Source organism: Podarcis raffonei, chromosome 6 (genome assembly GCF_027172205.1).
Source record: "Podarcis raffonei isolate rPodRaf1 chromosome 6, rPodRaf1.pri, whole genome shotgun sequence".
NCBI lineage: Eukaryota > Metazoa > Chordata > Lepidosauria > Squamata > Lacertidae > Podarcis > Podarcis raffonei.
Genome location: NC_070607.1, coordinates 12,862,079 through 12,887,734, shown reverse-complemented (window position 1 = coordinate 12,887,734; position 25,656 = coordinate 12,862,079).

The following is a 25,656-nucleotide window of genomic DNA, read 5'->3' as shown; positions in this document are numbered from 1 at the left end:
ATGACTAAGCCGCTTCTGGCGAACCAGAGCAGTGCACGGAAATGCCATTTACCTTCCCACCGGAGTGGTACCTATTTATCTACTTGCACTTTGACGTGCTTTCGAACTGCTAGGTGGGCAGGAGCAGGGACCGAGCAATGGGAGCTCACCCCAGTGTGGGGATTTGAACCGCCGACCTTCTCATCAGCAAGTCCTAGGCTCTGTGGTTAACCCACAGCACCACCCGCGTCCCAGCGCCATGAGCTTTAAAATCTATAGTAGGGATGTGACCACTTAGGTGACAGGAGACAGCCAGCCAGCAAGTTGGAGTTAACTCTTTGCTAGCAAAACCAGAATCTGCACAAGAGTGTTGGGCCTAATGAGCAAAGCAACTCATCAGCAGCTCTTGTCCCCAAGATGCAGCTGCTGAGACTGAAGGTCTCTGCCTCTCCACAGCTGCCCAAGTCCCCGCCTCTCCAGGGCTTTCCCCAAGAAACTTGAGACTGTGTCTGCATGAAGATAACTTCTCCTTCACCCTATTCATGCCTATTCATCCTGGTGGGATGCAGGTCTAAACCACTGAGCCTCTTGGGCTTGCCAATCAGAAGGTCGGCGGTTTGAATCCCTGTGACGAAGTGAGCTCCTGCCAACCTAGCAGTTCAAAAGCATGCCAGTGCAAGTAGATAAATAGGTACCACTGTGGTGAGAAGGTAAACGGCATTTCTGTGTGCTCAGGTTTCCGTCACGGTGTCCCGTTGCACCAGAAGCGGTTCATCCTGCTGGCCACACGACATGGAAAGCTGTCTGTGGACAAATGCCGGCTCCCTCGGCCTGAAAGCGAGATGAGCGCCACAACCCCATAGTCACCTTTCACTGGACTTAACCGTCCAGGGGTCCTTTACCTTTTTTACCTTACCTCTCCTGGTTCTAGGAAAGGAGGGAGGAGGGGAGCTTCTCCCAGCAGGAGAGGGAGACACCCATGCCTCTTCCCCAGCCAGACCTTGACCTGCCCAACTGGTATTTGACAAATCACAGGGAGCTCCACCTCCCAGGGTTGCAAGGGGGGTAGGGAAATTTGGGCACCAACTGTGGGCCACATGGAAGGCTGGTGAGATCCAGTTGTGGCCTGTGGGCCATAGATTGGCCACATGTGCCTTGGACCATATACAGACACCTGAATTTGTGGATGCTGCAATAAAAATGGTGTCTGTGAGGCACCCAGTGGAACTCTGAGTAATTTCTTCCTGTTTACAAAGAGACCTGGGGAGCTGCTTAAATAGTTTATTAAAGCATCTTGTTGGGAGGCTAATGTTGTTAGTTTGCTAATTAAATGGTTAGTGTTGGCACTAATCATGACTGACAAGCAATTTAAATGGTGCTTCTCAATCTGTTTCAAGAGAGTTCCAAACGAGTGCAGCCAAAACACCCACCTGAAAATCAAGTTTCGTGTGTGCTTAATGGCAAATACCAAAAGTAGCTCAAATATGAATCCTTTCAGCATCATATTTCTTGGGTAACTCTACTAGCAAAATTGGGGGTGAGGGTTCAATAAAGAAATACAGAATTAAATTAAAATAGTCTGATAGCAAAAGTATCGTTATAGTATTTTATTTCTGCTATTGCACTAGACACTTTGTTTTCTTCTGTGTAAACTAGAAATAGCACCCACTGTTCAAGCATTAACGTGCTCCATTGTTTCTTGGATTTTGTTTGGCATTTTGGATTTGTTTGTTTGTCTGTCTTGGGAGACAATAGGGGAGTTTTCTCCATAACATCTGTGCAGAACCGCATGACATTTGTGCATCAATGGGATTTTAAAAATCTGAGTCCCTTATACAACTTTCAGAAAACATTTGAAGGCAGCCCTGTTCAGAGAAGTTTTTAATGTCTGGCGTTTTATTATTTTTTATATTTTGATGGAAGCCTCCCAGGGTAGCTGGGGAAACCCAGCCAGATGTGTAGGGTATAAACAATAAAGTTGTTGTTGTTGTTGTTGTTGTTGTTAGCTTTGTTGTAGTTGTTAGCTTTTTGCACTTTGTAATACACCTAGTGAATCTGCTGTTCAGAGAGAGGGCTTACTTTTGAAACTTAGGTGTGTCACTGTATAGTTTCATGCCCATTTTTTTGGCTTAAAATTCACAACTAACTGAGTGGTGTAGCTATCTAGGGTGGGTTTAGGTTGTTAGGAAACTCACCATGACCTGAAGAATGACACATTTAGATCCGTTCATACTCTTGCCTCAGCATACATCATCAGCAACATGTCAGATGGAAATTTAATTTCCGAGAGATACTGCCCCCCCCACTCCCACCCCATTTAAGAGGCATAAAATTGAACACTTGGCTGGCATTCTTGACAGCTGAGGAACAAAAATCTTTACATGCCTTGTGGCTGATTTTGACATGCAAACTAAATAAACAAGTTCAGATGTGCTTTCACTTGCTTTACACCACAAACGTTGGCGGAAACTAATTCTGTCTTGCAGATCAATCCTAAACAAGGTGTTGTTACAAGACCTTTTGGGGTATCATCTCAGCATAACAGGGTGAGTTTGGAAGCTATGCCAGATGCAGCTAATTTGCACAGTGAAATTTCCCATGCTAATTCGCATGGATTTCAAACTTTGAGGGTGGATGAAACATGAAACCTTTGTCTATGTGGGACAAAAATACTCACCCTTGCATCAACCCAACCTCTGTGTCCAGGGTGTTGTTAAATCTAGTGGCTGGTGCCTAATAGATCTGTTGGGCTTCCTAGACTTTTCTGGGGGCACAGTGGCCATTGAGTGGCCACAGGACTGTGGTTAGGTTGTCCCAGTTTTCTCCACCCTTGCTGAGATACTATGGACACTTAAGCATTGAAATTATATTTATTGTCAGGAGCTCAGCCTACACTCGAGTAGGACCCTGGCAGAGACACATGCCCGACTGGCATGTTCTCTCCCTCCTGGTCAATCGTTCAGGAGCTTTAAAAGCTTTCTTCTGCCCGAACATCACAGCGACTGATGCCAACAGAGATTGGCACACTTAGGGATCTGCAGAGTCTTTGCAGCTTGCATAACAGACCTCAGCAACTCAGATTTTGGCTAATCTACTTTATTTACATATAAAAATACACCGAGAGCACTGCAACATGGCTCCCTCTCTCTCTGGCATCAGGCAGCAAAGATAATGAAGAAAGGACAATAGTCCCACTTCACGGAACACAGTAACACAAACATCCTGTCTCCGTCACTTCCCACTTTGTGGAGTCAAAACATACACTGACATGGGATAGACAACAATCCCATGACTGCAATCATGGAGCAGGAATTCTAACATTTATATCACTTAGCTAAAATGAAAAGTGTAAAGGTACCCCACAAGGGACCAAGTAAATTTCCAAACCCATAGGAGAAGAATATTCTCCTTCTCCAGCTTATTCACTGCTATGTCTTCTTTCCAAAATGTGGAATAAGGTGGAGGAATACTAAGTGGACTAGAAGCAGGCAGTCCAGGGTTAAAATCAGTCACAAAACTCACGGTGTGACCTAGACTGGTCATTGTCTCTCAGCCTGACATACCTCACAGTTTTGCTGTGAAGATAGCATTGGGGGAAGGGACCCATAAATGTCATCTTGAGCCCCATGAAGGAAAGGTGGAATGGATATAAATGCAATACCTAAAAAGAATGAATGAACAAAATAAAAAAGACTCTCTCCAGAAGAGGTTGAGTCATGCTGGCCACATGACCCAGAAAGCTGTCTGCAGACAAACGCTGGCTCCCTCGGCCTGAAAGCGAGATGAGCACCACAACCCCCTAATCGCCTTTGACAAACTTAACCGTGTAGGGGTCCTTTACCTTTAAAGGTAAAGGGACCCCTGACCATTAGGTCCAGTCGCGGACAACTCTGAGGTTGAGGTGCTCATCTCGCTTTACTGGCCGAGGGAGCCGGCGTACAGCTTCCGGGTCATGTGGCCAGCATGACTAAGCCACTTCTGGTGAACCAGAGCAGCACACGGAAATGCCGTTTACCTTCCCACCGGAGCGGTACCTATTTATCTACTTGCACTTTGACGTGCTTTCGAACTGCTAGGTTGGCAGGAGCAGGGACCGAGCAACGGGAGCTCACCCCGTCATGGGGATTCGAACCGCCGACCTTCTGATCGGCAAGTCCTAGGCTCTATGGTTTAACCCACAACGCCACCCATGCTTCATCCAATAGCAGGCAGCATGATAGGACAGAGGAGGTTACTTGATCTTCTAGTGGGTGAGTCACTTTTGCTTACCCAGTGGAGTGATATGGAGGCAAGATCAGTGCCGTGCAGCGTATTGGCTGAACCAACCTGCAGGTAGGTTTGCAGTGTGTGTCCCTCCAGCTCTCTGTCCCAGGAAGCAGTAGCGACTTGTCTGCTTGGGAGATCAGGTAAGCACCTTGGCCCCACCATGCAATCTGCTACTGCCCTACTTGTGTTGCAATGCCTTAACAGGGCTTTATTTTTTTTAAAGAAATTCTAATGCATGAAAGCTCTATTAAAAAACATATTTTGTCAACATGCTTCTTTGCACTGCTAGGAAGAGAGGGGATAAGAAACAGTCATTTAAGCAGAATCTGCGCATGGGCTGTATCATGGCATCCTGGCACATGCCCAGCAGCTTCTCTCTTCCAAACGCTGCTTCAAAAATTTACAAGGGCCTAGAAAGCAGCACAGCAGGGCAGCTGAGCCTCTCCATTTTGGCAAATTAGCATATTCATTGGGCGCCATCAATAATTAATGTGCCACTTGCATGGAAACATATGGATTAAATTACAGCTCTGATCATACTTATTCAGAAAGGAGTAATACGTGTTTGGCTCCATTATTTATTACATAAACCTTTGCTTCCAGAACTTCCGGAGTGCTAATGGTAATTCAACTGAATGCCTCTCCCTTCTGTGCACAAATACATAATTCACATTCAGAAAAAGTTGCAATAGCAGACGGTAATTTAACTCTAAAGTGTACTTGCATTTGGGATCTCCTGAAGTTGTGGAAGTTATTTCTTTAGAATAGTAGTTTTCAGATCTATTTTGTTATATTTTTCCCCAAGCAACTGGAAGAGAAGAAAGTTTTACTCGATCTCTGTGGAGCTCTGGGTGTCACCAGTTATTACAAGAGCACAATGGAAACAAAGTTCCACCATGTTCGTATCTGAACATCCTGCTACTTATAGAAACAGGACCATTTGTCCATGGGAAAACTAGGCAACACAATTTCATTCACATGCTGAAGATGCATCAGTTTAAACATTTTTCTTTGAAAGCAGAAGATCTACTGTTACCGGCCAGATCTTTGTTGTGTAAGAGCACTATGCTTCTTTTACCTTTCCCTCATATAGACCAGAAGAAAACAAAAACAAAAAACTACAAGTCATTCTGATGGATTGTCCTTCCATTGGCTGGCAAAAGAACCTATGCACAGTTTTCAAACTATAAGTCTCCTTGTAATTTCTGTATCTGTTGATAATTTGAGTTGCCCAGAGGGCTAGCATGACAGTAAGAGGCTGTGTACACACCATCCATTCAAAACACCCAAAAAACCCCTTTTGGAAATACACAGCTGGAAGAAAGAGATTTGAAAGAGGCTGTGAACTCACACAACAGCCAGGTCAATATGGTAAACAGATAAAGAGTTTTCCAAGAATCAGATGCACTAATCGACATGAGCCAGACAGGGACTTTGCCATTCCTTGTACAGTGGTACCTCATGTTACAGACACTTCAGGTTACAGACGCTTCAGGTTCCAGACTCCGGAACCCAGAAATAGTACCTCAGGTTAAGAAGTTTGCTTCAGGATGAGAACAGAAATCGTGCGGCAGCTGCGCAGCAGCAGCGGGAAGCCCCATTAGCTAAAATGGTGCTTCAGGTTAAGAACAGTTTCAAGTTAAGAACGGACCTCCAGAACAAATTAAGTTCTTAACCCGAGGTGCCACTGTACTGATCAAATAGATTTCCTAAGCAACTATAGCTTCTCCTTTTGTTGACATGATAGCAAAAGTATCTTTCTTCAAATCGAAGCTAGGAAAGTGTCAGTATTTTTACACAGGTAATTTTCCAGGTTCCTAGAATAAACCTTTTTGTTTAAGAATAATCTTGAGATTTGTCTTGAAATTTGAAACCTCCCATATAAGCTCTTCTAAGCCTTTGCCAATTGACTCCTGCACTTCCTACATGAGTGCTATTGCACCGAAGTCCTGCTTTGAAGGTTCCAATAACAATTCTTCCATGGTAAGAACAGACTCAATAGGGCTTTGGTCTGATTCATCGGGACTCTTATTATGTCAATATAGTCCTAGATAGTTGCAAGGAGAGTGGAAACCCCAATATATTAAGAAAGAAACGATGCAGAGACTTCATATTATTCTTCTGGTGTTCATATTTTTGTGATAAACACATGCCTAGCTCTGACATTAATATTTGCAGAAAAGTGAGCATCATGGTGAGACATCTTACATGTTTGAAACTTGTACAGAACAAATAATACAAGGTATACTTGAATAGGGACGCGGGTGGCACTGTGGTCTAAACCACAGAGCCTAGGGCTTGCCGATCAGAAGGTCGGCGGTTCGAGGAATTCCGGTCAGCGCCAGCGCTTAATGGCGGATTTCTCCTGGAGCTCCCGAGAGAGATCTGCTTCGTGGGTTCGGGTCCGGCAGCTACGGCGGAGCGGGGACCCTCAAAAATCACAGGCGTGAAGCCTGTGAACCGGAGACTCGGCGGGCACCTTTGCGCCCCCCCAACGCTGTGAAGGAGCCTTTTTAAAGGCTACGGAACAGCTGAGGGTGTGTGGAGCGGTGCTGAGAGTCGCTTTCACCCAGCCTGTGAAGTGAAGCCGCGTCGCCATTAGCGGAGAGCGCTGATTTCTTCCTGAGAATTGGACTAATAAGAAACAACTTTCCGTGAGTAGGATTAAACTTTAAAGATTAATTGGACGCTAAAATCAAAGAAATTGGGCACCGAGACGGACAAGCACTAAAAAGGAAGTCTGCTTTCCGTTCTGTAGTAAGATCAAAGCAAAAGACATTCAAGCTGTAACTTTTGAAAGGAAATTCGTGGGAATTAAGGAATCCATCACCAAAGTAAAGAGAGCTCCCTCCCCGAAGGCAGGAGGGGGGGGAAGAAAATCTTACAGTATCTTCCTGCCTGTTTAAAAAGAATTTGGACTGTTTACCGCTGCTCTTAAACCTGGGATCGGACTGCCGGAGAAAAGAAAACCGGCTAAGGACTGTGGCTACATGAAGGTAAAAAAAAAAGTAAAAAAGTAACTGAGATATTGACTTTGGTTACTCTCAACTTGGAAACATTGTACTTTGTTGCACTGTAAAGTTATATGCAGGACACTATCGTTTTGGATCTCTTAAAAATATTTGAAAGGGACTTTGAAGACTCGGAGGGCTTTTGTTTTTTTTTCCTTTTGGAAAGTGTGGGACTGATTTGAAGGCAAAGAATTTGTTCTGCGCCCTCTAGAGGACTGGTGAATAGTTTCAGCAACAAGTGGACTTTAAAACTTGAGAATTTTTGTTTGACAGCTTAAAAGCGTGGGAATGACCTTGAGTGAAAGATTTTGTTATGGCAGATGGTAAAGAGAAAGAGGATTCACAAGAAACAACTCTGAGATCTGGCAGACAATACAAAGTTGATCTTTCTATGCAAAGAAGGGCTTCTGTATCAGGAGCTTCTGGAACTGCAGCTGTCCCAAAGACAAAAGTGAAAACTATGTTTTCAGAAGAAGCACTTGCTAAAGTATTGGGGAAAATAAATGACTCTTTGGAGGAACTAAAAAAGCAAGGAGCAGAAACTAAAGTACAAGTTGCTGAAACAAATAAGAAAATTGAAGAAATCTCTGGGAAAATTGATTTAAATACAAAAAGTATAACTGACCTTGGAAATAAAGTGAACTCTAATGCAGAAGCAATTGGGAAACTATTGGAGGAATCATCTACTACACGACAGATAGCTGAGGAAGCTAAAGAAATTGCAACGGCTGCTGAGGAAAAGTTTCCACCGGTGTTTAAGAAACTAGATGAGCATGATTTGGCACTTTCTATGCAGGATATGCAACGGAAGGAGAGGAACTTAAGGATTAGACTTGTGCCGGAAAAGGAAGGAGATAACTTGGTGGACTTTTTGACAAAAGAATTTTCTGACTTTTGGAAGCAGGAGCTGGACAAGGAAGAATTTAAGATAGAGAGCGCATTTAGACTGGGAACAAGGCAGAGGAAGAACAGACCCAGAGACTGTTTAATAACTTTGAGATCAAAGGAGGAGAGAGATAAAATATTGAACCTGCATTACCAAACAACCCTTCAAATTGAAGACTTTCACATTGAGATTTTTAAAGATATTCCCAAAAATATTTTAGACGCAAGAGGCCTTTACAAGGACTTGGTGATACTGCTGAAAAGGAACTACATACCATTCAGGTGGGAGTTTCCTCAAGGCTTGTCTTTTAAATACAAGGGGAAGAAAAGAAGAATAAAGACAGTGAGTGATAAAGACAAGTTTTTAGGAGAACACGAAGAAGACCTACAGAAGGAGGTGTTTCCGGGACAAGGGCATCCTTCAAGCAAGGGACCACTAGATACGGATACGGAATCACCGACAAAAGAGGAACAACAATTAGGAGCTGTAGGAGGAAAGAGTAAATAGCCCCATCATGGCTCTGCAACTTCTAACCTGGAATTGTAATGGACTAAATATCCCCAGAAAAAGGAAAAATATATTTCATGTCTTAAGGAAAGACCAACTGGACTTGATTTGTTTACAAGAGACGCACGTGACAAGAGCACATATAAAATTATTGATAAATAAAAGATTGGGACAAGAATTTATATCTTCAGATAGAGTAAAAAAGAGAGGAGTGGTGATCTATGCAAAGGAAAAATTGCAACCGAAACTAATTTTTAAAGATGATCAAGGAAGATATTTGGCAATTGAAATTCAATCTCAAGGAGAAAAGTTCTTGATAGTGGGAATCTATGCACCAAATGAGGGGAAAGCTGAGTTTTTTAAGAAGTTGCATGAGACTTTGATGGACTACATGGATTACAATTTAATTATGATGGGAGACATGAATGGAGTAGTTTCAACAAATATGGACAAATCACAAAGACAGGTAGTTACAAAAGACGGAAGACTACCAAAAACTTTCTTTGAAATGACTGACAATATGGACTTGATTGACATTTGGAGAATAAAACACCCATTAGAAAGAGAGGGAACCTTCTTTTCTGAAGCCAAAATGACATGGACAAGGATTGACCAAATTTGGGTGACTAGCGGTATGGCGTCGAGTATAAAGAAAGTGGACATCTGCCCAAAAACCTTCTCCGACCATAACGCAGTAAAGATGGTGATGAAGCAAACAACAACTGGTTCCTTCAGATGGAGAATGAATGACACCTTACTTGGAGATGAAGAGATTTGTAAGAGGGCCCAAAAAACTTTGAAAGACTACTTTGAAATCAATTTGAGGACTAAAGTAGAAAAAAGAATAATATGGGACGCAAGTAAAGCCGTGATGAGAGGATTTTTGATACAACAAAATACACTAAAGAAAAGAAGTCAAAATGAGAGGAAAGAGAAAATCTTGGAAAAGATAAAAGAAGGGGAAAGGAAACTAAGATCGAAACCAAAATCGCAAGAGATCTTAAGAGAAATTAAATTATACCAGACACAATTTATGGAATTGATGAATCAAGAAATAGAATGGAAAATTAAACAAATGAGACAAAAGACTTTTGAATCTGCAGATAAATGTGGCAAGTTATTGGCTTGGCAAATAAAGAAGAGACAAAAACTCAACACGGTAACAAACTTAGAAGTGAATGGAAAGAACATATTCAACCCAGCTGAGATTAGGAATTGTTTTCAGAGCTACTTTAGACAATTGTATACACAAGGGCCGCAGAAAGAAATGGATATACAACATTTCCTCGACAAAAATGGGCTGAAAAAGATTTCTCAGGAAAGCAAGACAATTTTGAATCAGGAAATATCGGCACAAGAAATAGAAGGTGCCATCCAAAGTATGACGTTGGGCAAATCTCCAGGACCGGACGGATTGACTTCCAAATATTATAAAGTTTTGAAGGAAGGGTTATTACAACCCTTGAAGGAAGTCTGTAATGAGATTATGCAGGGGAGAAGGGCACCCGACACGTGGAGGGAGGCCTACATCACACTTATACCAAAGACAGAGACTGAAAAGACCCAACTTAAGAACTACCGACCCATCTCGCTACTAAATGTGGATTATAAAATCTTTGCTGATATTTTAGCAAAGAGACTGAAAAGAGTTTTGATGGAGGAGATTCACAGAGACCAAGCGGGCTTTCTCCCGAAAAGGCACTTGTCGGATAACGTAAGGAATATAATTGACATTTTGGAAAAGTTGGAAGTGAATATAAATACTAAGGCAGTTTTGATATTTGTGGACGCCGAGAAAGCCTTTGACAATATATCTTGGAGTTTTATGCTGAAGAACCTCCGGGGGATGGGGGTAGGCCAAGGGTTTGAAAATGGTATAGGTGCAATATATTCTGAACAGAAAGCAAAATTAATTGTAAATAATGTGGTTACAGAAGAGTTCAAGATTGAAAAAGGGACACGTCAGGGGTGCCCTATCTCCCCACTACTCTTTATATTGGTCCTGGAGGTTTTGCTAAATATGATTAGGAAGGACCAGTTGGTTAAAGGGGTTCAGGTCGGAGCTAAACAATATAAATTGAGAGCATTTGCAGATGACCTGGTACTTACATTACAAGAGCCAGAAACTAGCACAAAAAGAGTTTTGGAAATAATTCAAGAGTTTGGTCAAGTGGCAGGATTTAAATTGAATAAGTTAAAGACTAAGGTATTGGAGAAAAATCTAACACAGTTTGAAAAAGAAAGGTTTCAGAATGAGACAGGGTTGACTGTGGTTAAAAAAGTGAAATATTTGGGAATAAATATGACAGCTAAGAATGTGAATTTATTTAAAGATAATTATGAAAAAACTTGGACAGAAGTGAAAAAAGATTTGGAGATTTGGTCAAATTTGAAGCTTTCCTTGTTAGGTCGAATTGCAGTTATAAAAATGAATGTATTGCCAAGAATGTTGTTTTTGTTCCAAGCATTACAAATAATGGACAAGACGGATTGTTTCAAGAAGTGGCAAAAAGATATATCTAAATTTGTCTGGCAGGGCAAGAAGCCCAGAATTAAATTTAAGATACTAACGGATTCAAAGGAAAGAGGGGGATTTGCCCTGCCAGACTTTAAACTGTATTATGAAGCGGCAGCTTTCTGCTGGCTAAGAGATTGGCTACTTCTTGAAAATACAGATATTTTGGATTTAGAAGGTTTCAATAATATTTTTGGGTGGCATGCATATTTGTGGTATGACAAGGTTAAAGCACATAAAGGTTTTAAAAACCATATTGTCAGAAAAGCACTACTAAATGTCTGGACTAGATATAAAGATTTGTTGGAAAACAAAACCCCAAGGTGGTTGTCGCCAATGGAAGCTAAGGCAGTTAAAAAGTTAAATATGGAGTCTAAATGGCCAAGATATTGGGAAATTCTGGAAAAGGAAGGGGACAGACTGAGATTGCAGAGTTTTGAGAAACTAAAAGGGAAAGTGAGAGATTGGTTGCACTATCATCAAATAAATGAAGTGTTTAAAATGGACAGTAAAATTGGCTTCCAGGTGGAAAAATCAAAATTGGAGACTGAATTGTTAGAATCCAGCACTAGAAATTTGTCAAAAATGTATAATTTGCTGCTGAAATGGAATACACAAGATGAAACGGTTAAATCAAGTATGATTAAATGGGCTCAGGACATTGGTCATAACATTTTGTTTGCTGACTGGGAGAAGTTGTGGACCACCGGGATGAAATTTACGGCATGTAATGCCTTAAGAGAAAATATTATGAAAATGATCTATAGGTGGTACATAACCCCAGTCAAGCTTGCAAAGATTTACCATTTGCCTGACAATAAATGTTGGAAATGTAAGGAAAAGGAAGGCACATTTTTTCACCTCTGGTGGACGTGCCCGAAGATTAAGGCATTCTGGGAAATGATCTATAATGAACTGAAAAAGGTATTTAAATATACCTTCCCTAAGAAACCAGAGGCCTTTCTCTTGGGTATTGTCAGCCAAGGGGTGTTAAAGACGGATATAACTTTCTTTATGTATGCTACAACAGCAGCAAGAATACTTATTGCGAAGTACTGGAAGACACAAGAGCTACCCACTCTGGAAGAATGGCAGATGAAGGTGATTGACTATATGGGCCTGGCAGAAATGACGAGCAGAATCCGAAACCAGGGAAGAGAAGCAGCGGAAGAAGAATGGAAAAAATTTAAGGACTATTTAAAGAAATATTACAAAATTAATGAAAGTTAGAATGATGTTGGACTAGAAAATAAATGGTTACTATTAGTAATGGTTAAGACAAGGAGAATAAGGAAATTAAATTAAATTAAATTAAAATAAGGGAAGATTTGCTGAATAATTGATTAGAAATTGGAATACAGAAAAGGGAGGCATGAGGAAGTCGGAGAAGAAAGGTATAAGAAATTAAGATCTGAAATTGTACTTGTTTTTGTTTTTGTTTTTGTTTGTTTGTGTATTTGTTGTGTTTATTGTACTGTATTGTTATGTTTTTGTGGTTATAAAAAATTCTTTAATAAAAATATTATTAAAAAAAAAAAAAGATCAGAAGGTCGGCGGTTCGAATCCCTGCGATGGGGTGAGCTCCCATTGTTCTGTCCCAGCTCCTACCCACCTAGCAGTTCGAAAGCATGTAAAAGTGCAAGTAGATAAATAGGTACCACTCCGGCGGGAAGGTAAACGGCGTTTCCGTGCACTGCTCTGGTTCTCCAGAAGTGTCTTAGTCATGCTGGCCACATGACCCGGAAGCTGTCTGCGGACAAATGCCGATTCCCTCGGCCTATAGAGCAAGATGAGCGCCAACCCCAGAGTCGTCCGTGACTGGACCTAATGGTTAGGGGTACCTTTACCTTTATACTTGAATAGGTTATACGGCAGAGTTTGGGAAGCACATATGATTAGAGACAAGCTGATCATTTCATTATTTATTTGATGATGGCATTTGGCAGAAAGGCAGTGCGAGTCTTTGTTAATTGTTCATTAGTGTGTAGACCTAAAACCTGTCTCAGACTGATTGACATTTTCACCATCTGCTACAAGCCTTCCTTAAATTAAAACTGAACCTGAAACACAGTTCACAAAGGTTGGCTGCTGTTTAAAGAATGCTTTGAGCTCCCCCATTAATATCAATCCAATTCCTTTTGGCACATCAGCATTTTATCATGCAGAAACCTCTGCTATTCTAGGGTGGTACCATTTTTTTTAAATTACATTGCCCAACCCACTCCCTGTTGAAATTAAAGTTGGACCAAACACACACACAGAGACCCTCCAAATGTCCCTATTTTCCAGGGACTGCCCTAGATTTGCAGAAGCTGTCCCAGTTTCTGATTTATTCCTGGAATGTTCTGCTTTTCCTTAGGACGTCCCTATTTTCATCAGAGAAATGTTGGAGAGTATGGAGTTATGTGACTCCACCAAGCTAAGGAGATAAGTAACTATACAACCTTTAGAAGACACCTGAAGCCAGCCCTGTATAGTTTGATTATGTGTTGGAAGCCACCCAGAGTGGCTGGGGAAACCCAGTATAAACATCCCTATTTTCATCGGAGAAATGTTGGAGGGTATGCACACAAGACACACACACACCTGGAACCATTTGTTTCCCATGAAAGTGGCAGGTGGCAGCGGTGCAGGGTCTCTAGCAATGCTGCTGAAGGGAAGATGATGCCAGACTGTCAGCGGTTATATTTGGAGGATAATATGTTTTCCCAGGGAGAGCTGGACCATAAAGAAGGCTGATCGCCAAAGAATTGATGCTTTTGAATTATGGTGCTGGAGGAGACTCTTGAAAGGCCCATGGACTGCAAGAAGATCAAACCTCTCCATTCTTAAGGAAATCAGCCCTTGAGTGCTCACTGGAAGGACAGATCCTGAAGCTGAGGCTCCAATACTTTGGCCACCTCATGAGAAGAGAAGACTCCCTGAAAAAGACCTTGATGTTGGGAAAGATGGAGGGCACAAGAAGAAGGGGACAACAGAGGACGAGATGGTTGGACAGTGTTCTCAAAGCTACCAGCATGAGTTTGACCAAACTGCGGGAGGCAGTGGAAGACAGAAGTGCCTGGCGTGCTCTGGTCAATGGGGTCACAAAGAGTCGGACACGACTAAACGACTAAACAACAACAACATCTTTCCCTTTCTAGACTGGGGAAGAAAATGGCTGGACCTTGAAACTTGTTGATTAAGTCAACTAACGGAAAGGATAGGACTGTTGCTTCTTTGGAATTTCCTGAGTATTATGGGTTGAAGGGACAAGCTGAGCAGAGGAGGAATGGCGTTAATCTTGAGATTTCCACTCGCCCCTTGACCGCAATGGAACAACAATACTGTGAGCAGCCAGCGAAGAAGCAGCCAGCCCAAAGTCATTGATGGAAACGGGAAGAAAACATCAGCAGCAGATTCACAAAGCCAATGAAGTCAAACTTGGAAATGCTAGATTCGACACACAGAGACTGAAAAGAAAAGAACTATTGCACCCACACTATGGAAAGTCCACCAACAGGATTTTACCACAAGAGCGCTCTCCCCTCCTGTGGTCTCCAGCAACTTTGGTGGAGAAAAGATGACTGCAGGGCAGTCATATTTCATCCCTCATGATGCAGCACTGTTCTCATGGGTCATTCTGTCCAGGCCACTGCCAAGATGATGAAGGCAATCAAAGCTACCACTACTTGAGACATATGGTCCCATAAGAGGCGGGGAGTAGTAGAAGTTTAACTGATGTGTATTCATATTTCTCCAATTTGAACAGCATTTCTTTGTCATAATACCTTTATCCCCACCACCACCACCACCACCTTTCTCCTAAAAAGATTCAGACCCTACACTTGAAGTGAGCTCATTTTATCTTTACAACCAACCTGTGAGGTAAAGGTAAAGGGTAAAGGGACCCCTGACCATTAGGTCCAGTCGTGGCCGACTCTGGGGTTGCGGCGCTCATCTCGCTTTACTGGCCGAGGGAGCCGGCGTACAGCTTCCGGGTCATGTGGCCAGCATGACTAAGCCACTTCTAGCGAACCAGAACAGTGCACGGAAACGCCATTTACCTTCCCGACGGAGTGGTACCTATTTATCTACTTCAACTTTGACGTGCTTTCAAACTGCTAGGTTGGCAGGAGCAGGGACCCAACACCGGGAGCTCACCCTGTTGTGGGGATTCGAACTGCCGACCTTCTGATCGGCAAGTCCAAGGCTCTGTGGTTTAACCCACAGCGCCACCCATGTCCCATAACCTGTGAGGTAGCAGGGACTAAATAATAAGGACCTGCCAAGACTACCCAGGTAGCTTCTCGGCTAAGTAGAATTTGAATCTGTATTTCACAATAACTTGGCTGTAGAAGTAATATTGTTTTTGGTGTCCTTTTTACTGTTTATATAAAGATGTAAACTATTCATGAGCAGATGTCAATTTAGAATGCCGTGGGAGATTTTAAGCACACGAGATGGAGAACCTAATGGAAAGATCGCATAACAGACCCTGGTTGTCCTTCTAAGAAATCCATTTGCATTGAATTATTAGCTTGGAGGAATGAAATATTTCTGAAAGATGATTTAATTTCACCAGGAGTTATTGGTCTGTACTTGAAATAGGATATTGGGTTCTTTGGCACATGATTAATTGGGATGTGATGAACAGTGTCAGATAAAGAAGTTGTACTTGGCATACATTAATAATATTACAACATAGTCGCTTGTTCCACTGCAAAAGGAATAGTGACATCTGGAAAATAGAAGAAACCCAAAGTGTACAATGCAAAACAAATTTATGGCAAACTCTACCCACCCCCCAATGCAATCCTAACCTTAAATTTTGCCCACTGGATAAGCATAGAATTGTGATCTTCTATTATTTATTTATTAAATTTGTATACTGCTCTCCATCCCTAGATCTCAGGGCGTTTCACAACATAAAAATACAAGATAAATAAAAATACATAATATGTCACACACACCCCAACTTTATTACCTGAGTTATGAAGGCGCCCTAAAGACGTGAAAGCAAAGATTACGGGATAATACACACAGTGACTTGTGATCTTGATCACACACAGTCTGTAGTCCGCTGGCAGTAGGAGTACGATATGGGCATGTCTTTAAGTTAACACCTTACATTAAAAACCTGACAGTACCAAATTATAGAAGGTTATTCACTAAACGTCTTTACTTCTGTAGTGTTGGATGGCAGGTTGAGAGGAGTTCCCTACCAGGACAGACTTTGCTCGTGTGCTCATGACATTGATTCTATAAAACATATTTTCCTGCACTGTGCGAAATATGAGCAAGCCAGGGCTGAACTGATATTACCCTTGCTGGTACCTTTGCTGGGAAAATCAGAGGCTAACTATGTCAGGTTCCTATTGGAAGACCAGACAAATGCTAGAACATTAGCATTGGTGAAGTTTTTATCAGTGGTTGCGAGAACCAATGATCCCTATGTTTAAGTCTGAACAAAATGCTTGTTTAACCTGGAGGTAGGCTGTCTGAATTGTGCATTGCTTTGTAACGATTTGTTGGGTCTCTGGACCATAATAAAGATTGATTGATTGATTGATTGATTGATTGATTGATAAAAACAAGAACAAACCAATAACCCCCACTACCTTGTTTGCACAGAACAAAATATTGCATCAACATAATGGATGAATCATAGCGATACATTGCACTATCCGAGTTCACATGTGACACTAAGTTAAGCCATGGCTCAGCACAAATAAATAAATATGCGAGTTCCCAAAGTGAAGATCATGGCTGCTTTGTTTCTCCTCTGCTCCTGCTCTTGTCATCCTATCCATCACTAGGTCATATTTTAATCATCGGGAAGAGCTTTCTGACACTAGGAGCTGTTTGACAGCTGTTTGACTCCCCTGGAAGGTAAGGGACTATCCTTCACTGGAGATTTTAAAGCAGAGGTTAGATGGCCATCCGACATGGATGTTTTAGTTGCTATTCCAACAGTGCAGTGATTTGGACCAGATTATCCTTTGTTGACCCTTGCCAACAAAGGTCCGCATAGTAAAAGCTATGGTTTTCCCAGTAGTGAAGTATGGAAGTGAAAGCTGGACCATAAAGAAAGCTGATTGCTGAAGAATTGATGCTTTTGAATTATGGTGCTGGAGGAAACTTTTGAGAGTCCCATGGACTGCAAGAAGATCAAACCTCTCCATTCTGAAGGAAATCAGTCCTGAGTGCTCACTGGAAGGACAGATCCTGAAGCTGAGACTCCAATACTTTGGCCACCTCATGAGAAGAGAAGACTCCCTGGAAAAGACCCTGATGTTGGGAAAGATGGAGGGCACAAGGAGAAGGGGACGACAGAGGACGAGATGGTTGGATAGTGTTCTTGAAGCTACCAGCATGAGTTTGACCAAACTGGGGGAGGCAGTGGAAGACAGGAGTGCCTGGCATGCTCTGGTCCATGGGGTCACGAAGAGTCGGACACGACTAAACGACTAAACAACAACAACAACATTCTTGGAGTCCCTTGCAGCTATGATGCTATGATTCTAAGCATTACATCCAAACCTGGGCCCATTGTTGGACTAATCCACACAAACCAGGAGGAGTAAACCAAGAACAAACCTTAGTTACAGCTTATCCTTTGCCTGGAGCAAGACAAACGGCAAGCCTGAATTTTGACATAATGCTATGTCAAACTATGGCTCAACCGCAAGATGCATGGCTGGGATACCACTGTGGCCACAATCTTCCCTCCAGGAAATGACACGTTTGCTAGTTTGTGCTAAGCCATGGGTTGTGTTTGTCATGAAATTCTACTCAATATTGATCCAGAGCAGATTCCAACATATAATTAGCAGAGTAAACACTTAAACACGTTGCAGGATCCCCCTAAAAATAGACCAGAGCCAGCCAATTGTATTTCATCCAGCAGAGCTTTACTGCTACTGAAGGCAAATGGTCATCATGGTCACAAATCCAATACATTTGGGATTGGCACTGTCCATAAGAAATCCAGTTATTTTCAGTAGCATATGCACTTTATATTACACCTTTACCCTAGTATATGCCTTGCTCTACACGTTACCGGGCTAGAAAACTACATTGCAAAATTCAGAGTGAATTTTGAATGATGTTTGCGTTCCAGTTTGCATATTGTTTTAGAAATTGCTAATTAGGTGAGTTCCTTCATCCCTATTCTGAATATCAGCTGCTGGGAATCACAACTAGGAAAGATCACAGTTTTACTCAGATCCTACACAGTGGTTTTCCATAGGCATCTTGTGTTCTCATTCCTCCCCTCGCCACAAGATATAATATCTGAAGCACTGGGCCAGAGCACTAGATTGTTAGGGGAGAGCAAGACAGGTGAATTATTGTGGTTTTTTTAGAACACAACTGCAATAATGCTAGGGGGTGAATAGCACATTTTTTTATAGTATGGAAGAAAATAAAACGTTGTGAAATTCTTTACCCATCATGGAAGTAAATGCACACAAAGTTATACCTAAGACAGGACTGCCATCTGACGCACTAAGCAACTACAATTGTGCTAGAGTTATGTTCCATTTGGGAAACTATAAGGATAAGTAATACATACATCGAATAAAGAACTGCAGTATGTTTTGATGGGTGTTGGTGTGAATATGGTTTGGTGGGTGCATGTGTGTACATGTTTGCATTCATTTCAGATACGTCCCATTTAAATTGCAAAATGTTTTTCCCCCAATCTCAAATAATACTGGGGACATCGGTATTAAAGAATTCATTAGCTTTAATATATTATTTATACAAAATTATTAGGTTTTTTTGCAACAACAAAAAAGTAGCAAGAGAAACTCTGCAATCTTTTTAAAGGAAAGCACAGCTAGGAAAATGATTGAATTAGACATTGGTAATTCAGTTAATAATCTCACTACATTTCTTTAGCATAGATTTTATAGCTGTTCTCCAGCCATAATATTTTAGTCTCTCTTTTTCCTTGATTAAAATTATACACCAATATATTGCACTGCAAAGCTCTAAGAGCTACTGCTAATTATAATTCATTAAATATTGATCAAATTAAAGCCAAAATGGCTTGAATCCCATACATTTGCCAGGCATAAAACTTTTTTTTAAAAGTCCTATAATTCTTTTTTAAAAGGATTTAAAATGCTACTGCCTTTATAAATAAGCAAACTAATAAAATGGAAAATATGAATTCTTAATAATAGTTATCAGCAAGATAATGGCCTCAGTCACATATTTTAAATGAGCTATTACAGTGTCCTTGTGCTAGGTGTCAAAGCAATCACTTGACCAAAAAAACCCCCTACACAACCGGATAGGGTTATTTTCTAGCAGGTGAATCACCGATCCAGTTCTCCACGTGTGCTAAGAAGCACACAACAGCACATATGGCTTTTCTGTTTCACTTTAATGTGGAGTTAATCTGCACTGCAGGGGAATCAACATCAAAAAAGGCTGGGTCATACAAACATCTGCCTCACAAGTTAAAAGCATGAACGGATGTGGGGAATCAGGCTGGCTTACTGCATGTTCAACCAATGGCACGCATACTAGCCATGTCCCTTGCCAGCCACACATTCATAGCACTACATAGTGGCCACAAGTACCATATACCCATGTATAAGACTAAGTTGTTTTCTTTAAAAACCATTCCAAAAAGTGGGTGGCGTCTTATACATGGGTAGTGCATAGGGTGGACGTTTGATTGGTTGCTGCCACGGCTGTCAGCGGCTATTGTGCATGTTATTGGTTGCTGCGTCAATGGGTAGTGTTGATTGGCTGATGCTCCAGCAGTTGGGCAGGCGATTTGCAGCTTCTGTGGGTGATGGTACAGACGGGAGGCAGATCTAGCGATGTGTGCAGGTGAGCGACTTTTGGCAATCTCCCCTAACTAAAGCTCAACAACTCTGGACAATGCCCTGCAAAAAAAGCTGAACAATTCTAGGCAATCTTCTGCAAAAAAAATTAGTCCCAAAAAATAGGGGTAGTCTTATACACAGGGGCGTCCTATAGACGGAAAAGTACGGTACATACACCAGTATATTCACAGGGTTCTTCCATGTCAGTGGGGAATCCTGGACCATGGACCAATCAAGATTCATCCTTGCATGGAGGAGATATATATGTGGGGGGGATCCCTTCGCACTACCACAGAACTATTGCAGATATTAATATTATGCAGTTTGAAGCAACTGGATGCATAAAAATTAACTCCTTTTGGCAATGAAGCTTTGTCCAGACCTATTAGATATTATTCAAAACTTTACTTGCAGAGCTTTCTTCAAAATATAACAAAAACATCAAATGAGATATCTAAATAGTTCCATAAGATCCAACAGTTCCATAAGACCCATCCAACACAGGCTCAGCTTCTTAGAAAATATGAAATACGCCAAACAGACCTATAAGCAAAGGTTTCTCTCCTTACAGCATCCATTTCACCTGGAGCCAATTTCCTGGAGAGGTTCATCTACATCCTCACTCTCAAAGAGCCTGGGAACAAAAGACTCAGTCACCACCCTTCCAAGATGGTGCATTTGCAATTCAATACCTCTCATGTGATCTAAGGTTAAACACTCGTGTGTTAGCTAGCAGAGAATAACAATAGTCCATTATCAACTCAGCTACAGCTCAGAGTCCTATTCTTGGCTTCAATATAGCCACGTGGAAAATCTCCATGCTAAAACCTTCATTAATACCCATAAAGGTAAAGGTAAAGGTACCCCTGCCCGTACGGGCCAGTCTTGACAGACTCTGGGGTTGTGCGCCCATCTCACTCAAGAGGCCGGGGGCCAGCGCTGTCCGGAGACACTTCCGGGTCACGTGGCCAGCGTGACAAAGCTGCATCTGGCGAGCCAGCGCAGCACACGGAAACGCCGTTTACCTTCCCGCCAGTAAGCGGTCCCTATTTATCTACTTGCACCTGGGGGTGCTTTCGAACTGCTAGGTTGGCAGGCGCTGGGACCGAGCAGCGGGAGCGCACCCCACCACGGGGATTCGAACCGCCGACCTTTCGATCGGCAAGCCCTAGGCGCTGAGGCTTTTACCCACAGCGCCACCCGCGTCCCTTCATTAATACCCATAGTCATTCCCATTTCCGTTTCAATTAAACCAATTACACTTAACAAGAACAAAATTCAGATCAAGTTTCTGCATGCAAAAGATGAACTCTGCAGCTAAGCTCCATAATGATAAAAGCACAGCTTCTTCTGCTCCTCTGCTAGGAAGATCCTAACCCTAGCCGTAACCCTAACCCTAACATCCACATTATTGTATAAAATGCACCATTTATTGAAATCTATTTTCAACAAAAAGTTTCAGCAGATTTCACAAAATAGTACTAAGCATTACAACAAATCTCTACAGTTCATCACACAAGGGCCATTACTTCTCTACTGCTAACCATATTGCTACTGTCCCACTGTTCCTAGACCTAGACAACCAGGATTGGAAGGGGTTCAACACTGAAAGTAGCAGTAGTCCTCTGCACTTCTGCAGCCATAGCATCATTGTTGACAATGCCGAAGAGTTAAGAGCAGAAAATAGCACTCCTTGACTTCAGACCCTGAACTCACCACTCAATGAATACAATATCAAGTGATGGCTTCCATGTCTGAATGGGCGTTTTAAAACACCTCAGACAGAGGTTTCATATCATCTCCCATCACTTCAAACACAATCTTTTCTAATACAGCCAGTTCATGTGTATGCTGTACCTGCAAACAGTTGTAAGTTAGTTCAGATGCTTCTCCAGCCAACTATCTCCCTCAGAAGGTGGTTGACTCTCCTTCACTGGAGGTTTTTCACTGGGTGGCTATCTGTCATGGATTCTTTAGTGTGATTCCAGCATTGCATGTCAGGAGTGCATGCAGGAGCCAGGCCCTGTGACCGGTAGGGCTTCGCAGGACTGGGGCTTTCCTAAGTTTGTTCTCAAGAAGCAAGGCGTGGCTGCACAGGTGAGGCCGATTAGTAACTCACAGCATCTGGTGCCAAGAGCAGGGAAGGGATATAAGGTCAGCATTTCCCTTTGGCTCTTTACCACAGCAACACGCTTCCTGCCTTGCTGTGTTTGGCTTCTTGACCCCTGGCTCTCTGACCCCTGGCTTCCGGACTCTCGTTCCTGCTCCCACCCCGCCGTCTTGCTCCCGCCAGGACTTCAACCGCCCGTAAACCAGACCGTCACATTGCAGAGGGTTGGAATTGATGACCTGTTGGATCCCTCCCAAATCGACAATTCTGATTCTGATTCTATGATTCTACCATAGAGCAAGTGTGCAGTATGCCTCCCCTCCCAGTCTGTACTGTATGACTCCACGTGGAGGCCAATTTCTGAGGAATCATGATTTTCACGATAATTGCAAAAACCAGGTTTCCATCTATATCTATCTATATATGATCTATCAATCAATCAATCAATCATCTATCTATATCTATCTATCATCTATCTCTCTATCATCTGTCATATAGATCTATCTATCATCTATCTATCTATCTATCTATCTATCATCTGTCTATCATCTATCTACATGGAATGCCTATGTCCCATTTTTTAATATATAATGGGCATGGCAGAAGGGGAGATCACAATGAATGCTACTTCAAGTCTGGCAAGAGGATTGATGGCCATGTAAGCATGTGAACCATGCTCTAGCACTGAGAAATCAAAGAAAGAAAAAGAAAGAAAGAAAGAAAGAAAGATGTATATATTTACAAACTATCTCCCCCATGAGCTCTGACAAAGCAGCGCTACGAAGAGTGTGATATATGTTCTATTGTATTTTAATATTTTGTTGGAAGCCACCCAGAGTGGGTAGGGTATAAATTATTATTATTATTATTATATTTATTATTATTATTATTATTATTATTATTATTATTATTATTATTATTATATTTATTATTATTATTATTATTATTATTATTATTATTCAGTTGGAAATTCAGCCCACAAATGCAGTGACCCCCCACATTGTTTGTAGCAGAGCTGAGTTGAGCATCACTTTTCAAATGCTCTTAACTGCACGGAAACGTCTCTGTTGGGTTCCAAAAATGTACTTGCTAATTCTCCAGTTGTTGCCATTTCTCCCCCTCCCAGTTTTACAGCATCATAGAAATTAATAGCCTAAATGTTAAAAACCCACTATTAAACGTGTTACATTTAATTTAATGGGGAATCATGTTTGGTTGTAGAAATTATTACCATACACATTCTGCTGAGTGTGGTGCCTAGGTAAGATGGGTGCGTTTTAGTGCAGGCTATTAATGAACTTGAGCCATTAGAATGAATGTATGGTGTATCTTTGTTTCTAAGTGTTTTATTGAACGGCAGACTGTGATCCTAATCCTGCAGCCTCTCAGGGATATACTGGCAGTTAAACTACTATTTAGCGAAAGCAGCTGGCCCTTAATATGAGCTTACCCGCCCAGCGCATTGCCCATTCAAAGCAAAGAATATCCTATCTTCGCTACTAACCTACAAAAAATATAAGGGTTTTTATAACAGCCACATTTGAAATTTGGTGAAAGCCTCAGGAGTTGAAGTCTGTGCTTATCCACCAAAAGTAATAGGATCTTCCCTGCAAAAGGGTTGCAGAGCAATCTATAGACTGGTCTTCTTCCAACTTCAGTACAGAACTAGTATAAAGCACAGGGTTTCAGTGACTTTATTTCAGGTGTCACATTACAAATATGTCCTACGCCACCCCCTCAAAATGGCAGACAAGTCACTCTTCAGAACTGAAAATAAGGAAAGATGTCCTGACCACGCAGACGAACTTTCATTTCAATGTCCTTAAGGGAGATACCAACTTTATGTTCAGTTTTAAACCTTTTCTGGCCTTGGAAATGAGTATTGGGGTCACTAGAGTTTGTTCTAAATTCTGACCGTGTCCTGTGCACTTTCATTCTACTACATCTGTCTTTATGGAAGACAAGGCCTTACATTCTAGTTTGTATTTTCCTTCCTGTTAGAAGTGGGCCTTGAGACCCTCAAAATAAAATCTGAACAATACTGGTGAAGCAGCAAAGAGTATATTGATTACAGAATGTTCTTGCAAGAGCGGGTGTCCAAAGTAGGCACACCCCAGCTTTGGCAAATCATAATCTTATATTCGCTATACCCGAAGTGCAGGTTCCCTCCCTTGTCTCCCCATTGGTTGGGTACTACAAGGTTTATAGCCTTATCACAACTACCTAATTACCCTACTAACATTTCCGCTTCTGTTTACATCTCCCATCACTCTTGATTTCAATGCCCACCCCTCTTGTTTGCCTTTTCCCTTATTAGGTCTATGTTTCTATGTATTTCCATACTGGCACAAGCGAAAGAGCCACATCCTGACCACTAGTTGTCCCAGTTACAGGTGTAAGCGAGTTCTACACCTGCTGACACCTATGAACAAACCACAGTGGTGCCTCGCAAGACGAAATTAATCCGTTCCACGAGTCTCTTCGTCTTGCGGTTTTTTCCGTCTTGCGAAGCATGGCTATTAGCGGCTTAGCGGCTTAGCGGCTATTAACAGCTTAGCGGCTTAGCGGCTATTAACGGCTTAGCGGCTTAGCGGCTATTAGCGGCTTAGCGGCTATTAACGGCTTAGCGGCTTAGCGGCTATTAATGGCTTAGCGGCTTAGCGGCTATTAACGGCTTAGCGGCTATTAGCGGCTTAGCAGCTATTAACGGCTTAGCGGCTTAGCGGCTTTAAGAAAACAAGGAAACAAAGGAACAAAGGAAACAAACTCGCAAGAACTCACAAGAACTTGCGAAGCAAGCCCATAGGGAAAATCGTCTAGCGATACGACGCAAAAATCGAAAAACCCTTTCATCTTGCACGTTTTTCGTTTTGCGAGGCATTCGTTTTGCGGGGCACCACTGCATATTCGAACTGCAAGCTGTCCCATTCTATGAGCATCCTAACCACAAGCTGCTCTCACTATGAGTGTAAGCAAGTCTGGGCTGTCTGAGGTTGTCCAGCAGTTGCAGTGTTGTGGCTTATGTGAAAATGCAACATTATCATTTCTCACACTTCTCCCCATTAAAAGCAGGAGCAGAGACAGTTCTGGAATTAAAACATACAGTTATGTTCTGCATGTTTGTACTGAATTTCATTCCTATGTCTCCATGCTCAAGATATTTATGAGCTGTGTTCACATAAACTGTGGTTTAGCAATTTGCGAATGAGCCTTTGTGGGCCTCAAGTTTGCACATTTTCTCTCCCAAGATGGCGGGATGGACAACACTGCCTCTGTCATGGATGCTTGAGGAATTTTATTTGTGTGACTTCTAAAGTGAATTGACCTGATTACCAGCTTCCGGACTAATGAATACACCAGAGCATAATTCTCCAACAGATTTTGCAATACCAGTCTTCAATAAAAAAAAAAACATACTAAAACACATTTTAAGAGGGGGTTTTTAATGGTGAAATAAGTGCATACATTGAGATAAGGTATATTCATAAATTTCTGTTTTTGATGAAATGTGCATTTAAATGTTATTTAAATATATATTTAAATGTGAAATTTTGTTT